The following is a 7,692-nucleotide window of genomic DNA, read 5'->3' as shown; positions in this document are numbered from 1 at the left end:
CACGCTCTGTCAGGAGGAAACCCAAGAACTTCCCTGCCTCCACGCCGAAAATACATTTCTCAGGGTTGAGCTTCAACCTGTACCTGGCGATGGTGGTGAATAATTCCTCCAGATCGGCCACATGATGCTCCTTCTCTCGGGATGTGACCACCATGTCATCTACATATGCATGCACGTTTCTTTCGAGCATGGGCGAGAGCACCCTATCCATAAGTCGCTGATAGGTAGCCCCTACATTCTTCAGCCCGAACGGCATTACCTTGTAGCAGTAGCAAGACCGTTCAGTCATGAATGTTGTCTTGCATTCATCCCTGGGGTGCATTCTGATCTGGTTGTATCCTGAGAATGCATCCAAGAAACTTAGTAGCTTCCCCCCTGACGCGCTATCCACCAAAGCGTCTATACTGGGTAGAGGGTAGGAATCTTTGGGGCATGCCTTGTTGAGGTCAGTGAAGTCCACGCACATCCTCCACTTGCCGTTTGGCTTCTGAACCAGTACCACGTTCGCTAGCCACTCTGGGTACTGGATCTCCCTAACGTGCCCCGCGGCAAGGAGCTTTTGCGCTTCGTCGTGGATCACTTTCCTCTTCTCTTCGTTGAATTTCCTTCGCCTCTGACGCACAGGTCGGACTTTAGGATCCATCGACAAGCGATGGCAAAGGAAGTCAGGGTCGATTCCTGGCATGTCAGATGCTGACCATGTGCTTCTCGATCACCCCGGCGATCAACCCTCACTCTTCTTCGCCGAGCGATCCTCCCAACTTGAACTTTTTCCCCCTTATATCTACTTCTACCCACCCCTCAGCTGGGTGGGGTCTTCTCTCGCTGGCGATGACCGCCCTCGCGATCCCTGACTCGCGAGGAGTGATCATGCCCTCCTCCTCTGCTTCCACCTGAGCTACCTGGGAGCCTCCCAGAGTAGCAGCCTCCGTCTCCTGATCGCCATGCGTTCCCCTAACCACCGATCGCTCTTCGAGCACACCTGGTGGTGGTGTTGAGGTGACATGGCATATGCTCCTTTTTTGCCTGAGGCTGTTCACGTAACAGTGCCTAGCCTCAGCCTGATCTGACTTGATGGTTATTACGGTCCCCTCCATCGACGGCAGCTTCAGCTTCATGTGCCTCGTCGATGGCACTGCACCCAACCTATTGAGTGTTGGCCTTCCCAGCAAGATGTTGTACGCAGAAGGGGCGTTCACCACCAAGTACCTTATCTTTTCGGTGCGGGCTGTTGTTCCATCGGTGAACGTTGTCCTCAGCTCAATGTACCCCCGCACCTCTACCTGATCCCCTGCAAAGCCGTAAAGACATCCGGTATACGGCCTTAGTTGATCGGGGGACAGCTGCAACTTGTTGAACGTTGGCCAGAACATGACGTCTGCCGAGCTCCCTTGGTCTACGAGCACTCTGTGCACTCGCCTTCCTGCTGTGATGAGGGAGATGACCACAGGATCGTTGTCGTGCGGTACAACGTCCCGTAGATCAGCTTTCTTGAAAGTGATATCTACCTCGGGGAAATGGCTCTCGTCCACTGAGTCCACGGCCATTACCGATCGAGCATACCTTCTTCTTTGTGATGCAGTGCATCCCCCGCCGGAGAAGCCCCCCGCAATCGTCTGCACCTCCCCGTGCACAGGGATTTCATGCTGTTGTTCTCCTGCCTGGGCCCCCAATGCGCGATCACCCTGCGCCTCCTGCAGGTAATCTGTCAGGAACCCAGACTTTACCAACTTTGCCAGCTGGTGCCCCAACGCCAAGCAGGAGTGGAGTGTGTGACCAAAGGCTTGGTGAAACTCACACGACTCGTTCTTTTTCCTCCCTAGTACCTTGTCTGTCTTCTCTGGTACTCGGAGTCTCGCGGCTATGGCAGGAAGGGCGATCAGATCCGCCAACCCTACCATGAAATCGTATCTTGGGGGTGCATTATTCTCCCTTGCACGCCCCTTGCCCTGGTCCTTCCTGGGTGCATAAGGACGAGGTTTCCCCTGCACCTTCTTTCCCTCCTTTGCCTCATGCACCCTCGTGTGCTGATGTTGCTTCCCCTGTCCTCCACGCGGCTTCAGTGGTGCAGCACTTTCTCTTTTCTCAGAAACCTCTGTCTCTGCCACTATGTGCGCCACCGCGCGTCGCCGAATCTCCGCAAAGGTGCTGGGATGGCTTCTGATGAGCGACTCACTGAAGGGACCAGGCAGCACTCCCTTCTTAAACGCATGCACCAGCATATCCTCGTCCTTGCTGGGCAATCTAACCACTTGTGCTCCGAAGCGGTTGAGGTAGTCTTTCAGCGACTCACCTTGATATTGGCGTACATCGAACAGATCGTACGATACCACTGAAGGTGCTCTGTTAACGATGTACTGCTCAGTGAAAAGCTTCGAAAACTGATGGAAGGATGTGATATGACCCTCTGGCAGACTCACAAACCATTCCATGGCGATTCCACTCAGTGTACTCATGAACATCTTGCAATACACGACATCTGAGCCCCCAAACAACATCATCTGAGTGTGGAACGCCGTCAGATGCGCTTCTGGATCTTCTACCCCTTTGAACGACGCCTTCACTTCCACTAGGTTGGGAGGTACCATGGTTTGCATGATTTCAGGGGAGAATGGCATAGGGAACGCTCTCGAAGGCGATGGTGGCATCGACATCCCTTCTCCAACTGCACGTTCCTTCTGCGTCTGTAACGTCCTTCTCAGCTCCTCATTAACGCGATTCAGCTCATCATTCCTACTCTGCGATGCAGCCAACTCCGCCTGCATCTTCTCTTGTTCAGCTCTCGACGCTGCGACATTGTCCTGCAGCGCACGCATCATCTCCAGGACCTGCGCCATTGTCACAGCTCCTTCCTCAGCAGATAGCGCAGGTGATGTTTGTCTTGTTCTCCTCATTTTCTCAGCAAAAACTTTGAGAAACTTTGGTGTGGATGGGACCACGATTCACACGGGCCCCACGGTGGGCGCCAAATGATCCTGTCGTCACCTCTAACGTGGAGGAATCGCTTTGTCGCTTCCTTACCCCGCCTATGCAACTGTGTTATCCGCAAGAGTGCTCCTAGAACCTTCTCCAGGAACTTCAAACGCAACCTGCAAAACACACAGACGGCGCCTCTAGCCGCCGTTTTCACTCCGACGCTCAAGTTAGGTCACAGAATCACCAACAAAAATAATGTGTGTTTGTATTTCTCTCTGATTCTCTTTTTATCTCCCTCTGTGTCTGTGCCTAACAGAATTCTGTTACGCTATTCTCTGCGTGTGTCAGAATTCTGTTATGCTTTTGTGCGAAAACGTACCACAATCAGTAAAGACGTGGGTGTCTGTGTGTACCTTTCACGACTCGGAGTGCACCTTTATCTTGGCCGCACCCCTCTCAGATGGTGACACGTGGAGGCATGCAACTCACATCTAACCGTACACGTGCCACTACCTGAAGGGCTGTAGCGCATCTCTTTGAGCGCTAAGTTATTCCCTTGCAGAGTAACTTAGCGCGTTTCTTCCATCTGGGTGAATCGCACACTCCCAGGAGAACGCCAGGTGTGGCTGGACTAGGCACACTCACCAAGCATTGCTCTCTGCATACACGATTTCCCCTTCACGATGTCATGCTCGTAATGGGTTGAGAGAGTCACCAATCACTGACTGGTTTACTAACTCCCTCAGGCCATTCTCGTGCACGATTCTATCGGCGAGGAGCTCTTCTTTCTCTGAGGTATGATCATGCAAGGTCCATGCGTAACGCTCTTTCTGGGAATCTCAGTCCCAGTTTAGCTGTGTGTAACACGAAACCCCGATGACCATGCACCCGATGACTGATCGGTGCTCTATTGCTTCTCGCGTTCTCCCCCCGGGAGTTTAGCTTGGAACTGATCTGTCGGTGGCCACTCGGTTACTGACCACCGATCACCATACCGGGGATCTCCTCCCTGATTTCTCCGCCACCTGATCCACGTGTCACCCTGCGGGTCGTCCACGTGGTTATCTGCTGCTGACGTCATCGACTACCGATGACCGATCGGATCAAGTTTAAAAGTATCTTAACTATTGAAAACAAGCGTATTACTTAACTAAATCTTTGCAACTTGTTCTTTTCGCTATTACTTGATTGAAAACACTTATGATATCTTTGAAAACCAATTTCATGTGTTAAAATTGTGTTTTGATTTCTTTTACAATCTTAGTCTATTAATTGATTGAAACACCTATTAATATCTTTGAAAAACAATTTCATGTGTTTAAAATTGTGTTTTCATATGTTTAATATATTTTTTACAATCTAAGGTCTATTAATTGATTAAAACACTTACGATACCTTTGAAAAATCATTATATGTGTTCAAATTGTATTTTGATATGTTCAATACTTCTTTTACAATCTAAGGTCTATTAATTGATTGAAACACTTATGATATCTTTGAAAAACAATTTAATGTGTTAAAATTGTGTTTTGATATGTTTAATACTTCTTTCATTTACAATCAAAGGTTTTATAACCTAGGAAACTATAAGAAAGTGAATGTTCTGTATAATAATAGGTTAAAAGTATCTTAACTATTGAAAACAAGCGTATTACTTAACTAAATATTTTCAAATTGTTCTTTTCGCTATTAATTGATTGGAAACACTTATGATATCTTTGAAAACCAATTTCATGTGTTAAAATTGTGTTTTGATTTCTTTTACAATCTTAGTCTATTAATTGATTGAAACACTTATGAATATCTTTGAAAAACAATTTCATGTGTTTAAAATTGTGTTTTCATATATTTATATTTTTTACAATCTAAGGTCTATTAAATGATTCAAACACTTATGATACCTTTGAAAAACCATTTCATGTGTTCAAATTGTATTTTGATATGTTCAATACTTCTTCTACAATCTAAGGTCTATTAATTGATTGAAACACTTATGATATCTTGGAAAAAAAATTTCATGTGTTAAAATTGTGTTTTGATATGTTTAATACTTCTTTCATTTACAATCTAAGGTTTTATAACCTTGGAAACTATAAGAAAGTGAATGTTCTATATAATAATAGTTTAAAAGTATCTTAACTATTGAAAACAAGCGTATTACTTTACTAAATGTTTGCAAATTGTTCTTTTCGCTATTAATTGATTGGAAACACTTATGATATCTTTGAAAACCAATTTCATGTGTTAAAATTATGTTTTGATTTCTTTTACAATCTTAGTCTATTAATTGATTGAAATACTTATGAATATCTTTGAAAAACAATTTCATGTGTTTAAAATTGTGTTTTCATATATTTATATTTTTTACAATTTAAGGTCTATTAATTGATTCAAACACATATGATACCTTTGAAAAACCATTTCATGTGTTCAAATTGTATTTTGATATGTTCTATACTTCTTTTACAATCTAAGGTCTATTAATTGATTGAAACACTTATGATATGTTTGAAAAACAATTTAATGTGTTAAAATTGTGTTTTGATACGTTTCTACTTCTTTCATTTACAATATAAGGTTTTATAACCAAGGAAACGATAACAAAGTGAATGTTCTGTATAATAATAGTTTAAAAGTACCTTTAACTATTGAAAACAAGCGTATTACTTAACTAAATGTTTGCAACTTGTTCTTTTCGCTATTAATTAATTGAAAACACTTATGATATCTGTGAAAACCAATTTCATGTATTAAAATTGTGTTTTGATTTCTTTTACAATCTTAGTCTATTAATTGATTGAAACACTTATGAATATCTTTGAAAAACAATTTCATGTGTTTAAAATTGTGTTTTCATATGTTTAATATATTTTTTACAATCTAAGGTCTATTAATTAATTCAAACACTTATGATACCTTTGAAAAACCATTTCATGTGTTCAAATTGTATTTTGATATGTTCTATACTTCTTTTACAATCTAAGGTTTATTAATTGATTGAAACACTTATGATATCTTTAAAAAACAATTTAATGTGTTAAAATTGTGTTTTGATATGTTTCTACTTCTTTCATTTACAATATAAGGTTTTATAACCAAGGAAACGAAACAAAGTGAATGTTCTGTATAATAATAGTTTAAAAGTACCTTTAACTATTGAAAACAAGCGTATTACTTAACTAAATGTTTGGAACTTGTTCTTTTCACTATTAATTGATTGAAAACACTTATGATATCTGTGAAAACCAATTTCATGTGTTAAAATTGTGTTTTGATTTCTTTTACAATCTTAGTCTATTAATTGATTGAAACACTTATGAATATCTTTGAAAAACAATTTCATGTGTGTAAAATTGTGTTTTCATATGTTTAATATATTTTTTACAATCTAAGGTCTATTAATTAATTCAAACACTTATGATACCTTTGAAAAACCATTTCATGTGTTCAAATTGTATTTTGATATGTTCAATACTTCTTTTACAATCTAAAGTCTATTAATTGATTGAAACACTTATGATATCTTTGAAAAACAATTTAATGTGTTAAAATTGTGTTTTGATATGTTTAATATTTCTTTCATTTACAATCTAAGGTATTATAACCAAGGAAACGATAACAAAGTGAATGTTCTGTATAATAATAGTTTAAAAGTACCTTAACTATTGAAAACAAGTGTATTACTTAACTAAATGTTTGCAACTTGTTCTTTTCACAATTCATTGATTGAAAGCACTTATGATATCTTTGAAAACCAATTTCATGTGTTAAAATTGTGTTTTGATTTCTTTTACAATCTTAGTCTATTAATTGATTGAAACACTTATGAATATCTTTAAAAAACAATTTATCTGTTTAAAATTGTGTTTTCATATGTTTAATATATTTTTTACAATCTAAGGTCTATTAATTGATTCAAACACATATGATACCTTTGAAAAACCATTTCATGTGTTCAAATTGTATTTTGATATGTTCTATACTTCTTTTACAATCTAAGGTTTATTAATTGATTGAAACACTTATGATATCTTTGAAAAACAATTTAATGTGTTAAAATTGTGTTTTGATATGTTTCTACTTCTTTCATTTACAATATAAGGTTTTATAACCAAGGAAACGAAACAAAGTGAATGTTCTGTATAATAATAGTTTAAAAGTACCTTTAACTATTGAAAACAAGCGTATTACATAACTAAATGTTTGCAACTTGTTCTTTTCGCTATTAATTGATTGAAAACACTTATGATATCTTTGAAAACCAATTTCATGTGTTAAAATTGTGTTTTGATTTCTTTTACAATCTTAGTCTATTAATTGATTGAAACACTTATGAATATCTTTAAAAAACAATTTATCTGTTTAAAATTGTGTTTTCATATGTTTAATATATTTTTTACAATCTAAGGTCTATTAATTGATTCAAACACATATGATACCTTTGAAAAACCATTTCATGTGTTCAAATTGTATTTTGATATGTTCTATACTTCTTTTACAATCTAAGGTCTATTAATTGATTGAAACACTTATGATATCTTTGAAAAACAATTTAATGTGTTAAAATTGTGTTTTGATATGTTTCTACTTCTTTCATTTACAATATAAGGTTTTATAACCAAGGAAACGAAACAAAGTGAATGTTCTGTATAATAATAGTTTAAAAGTACCTTTAACTATTGAAAACAAGCGTATTACTTAACTAAATGTTTGGAACTTGTTCTTTTCACTATTAATTGATTGAAAACACTTATGATATCTGTGAAAACCAATTTC

Source organism: Phaseolus vulgaris, chromosome 7 (genome assembly GCF_051622355.1).
Source record: "Phaseolus vulgaris cultivar YP4 chromosome 7, ASM5162235v1, whole genome shotgun sequence".
NCBI classification, from domain to species: Eukaryota; Viridiplantae; Streptophyta; class Magnoliopsida; order Fabales; family Fabaceae; genus Phaseolus; species Phaseolus vulgaris.
The sequence above is the reverse complement of the archived record's forward strand: the minus strand, read 5'-3'. Positions refer to the sequence as shown.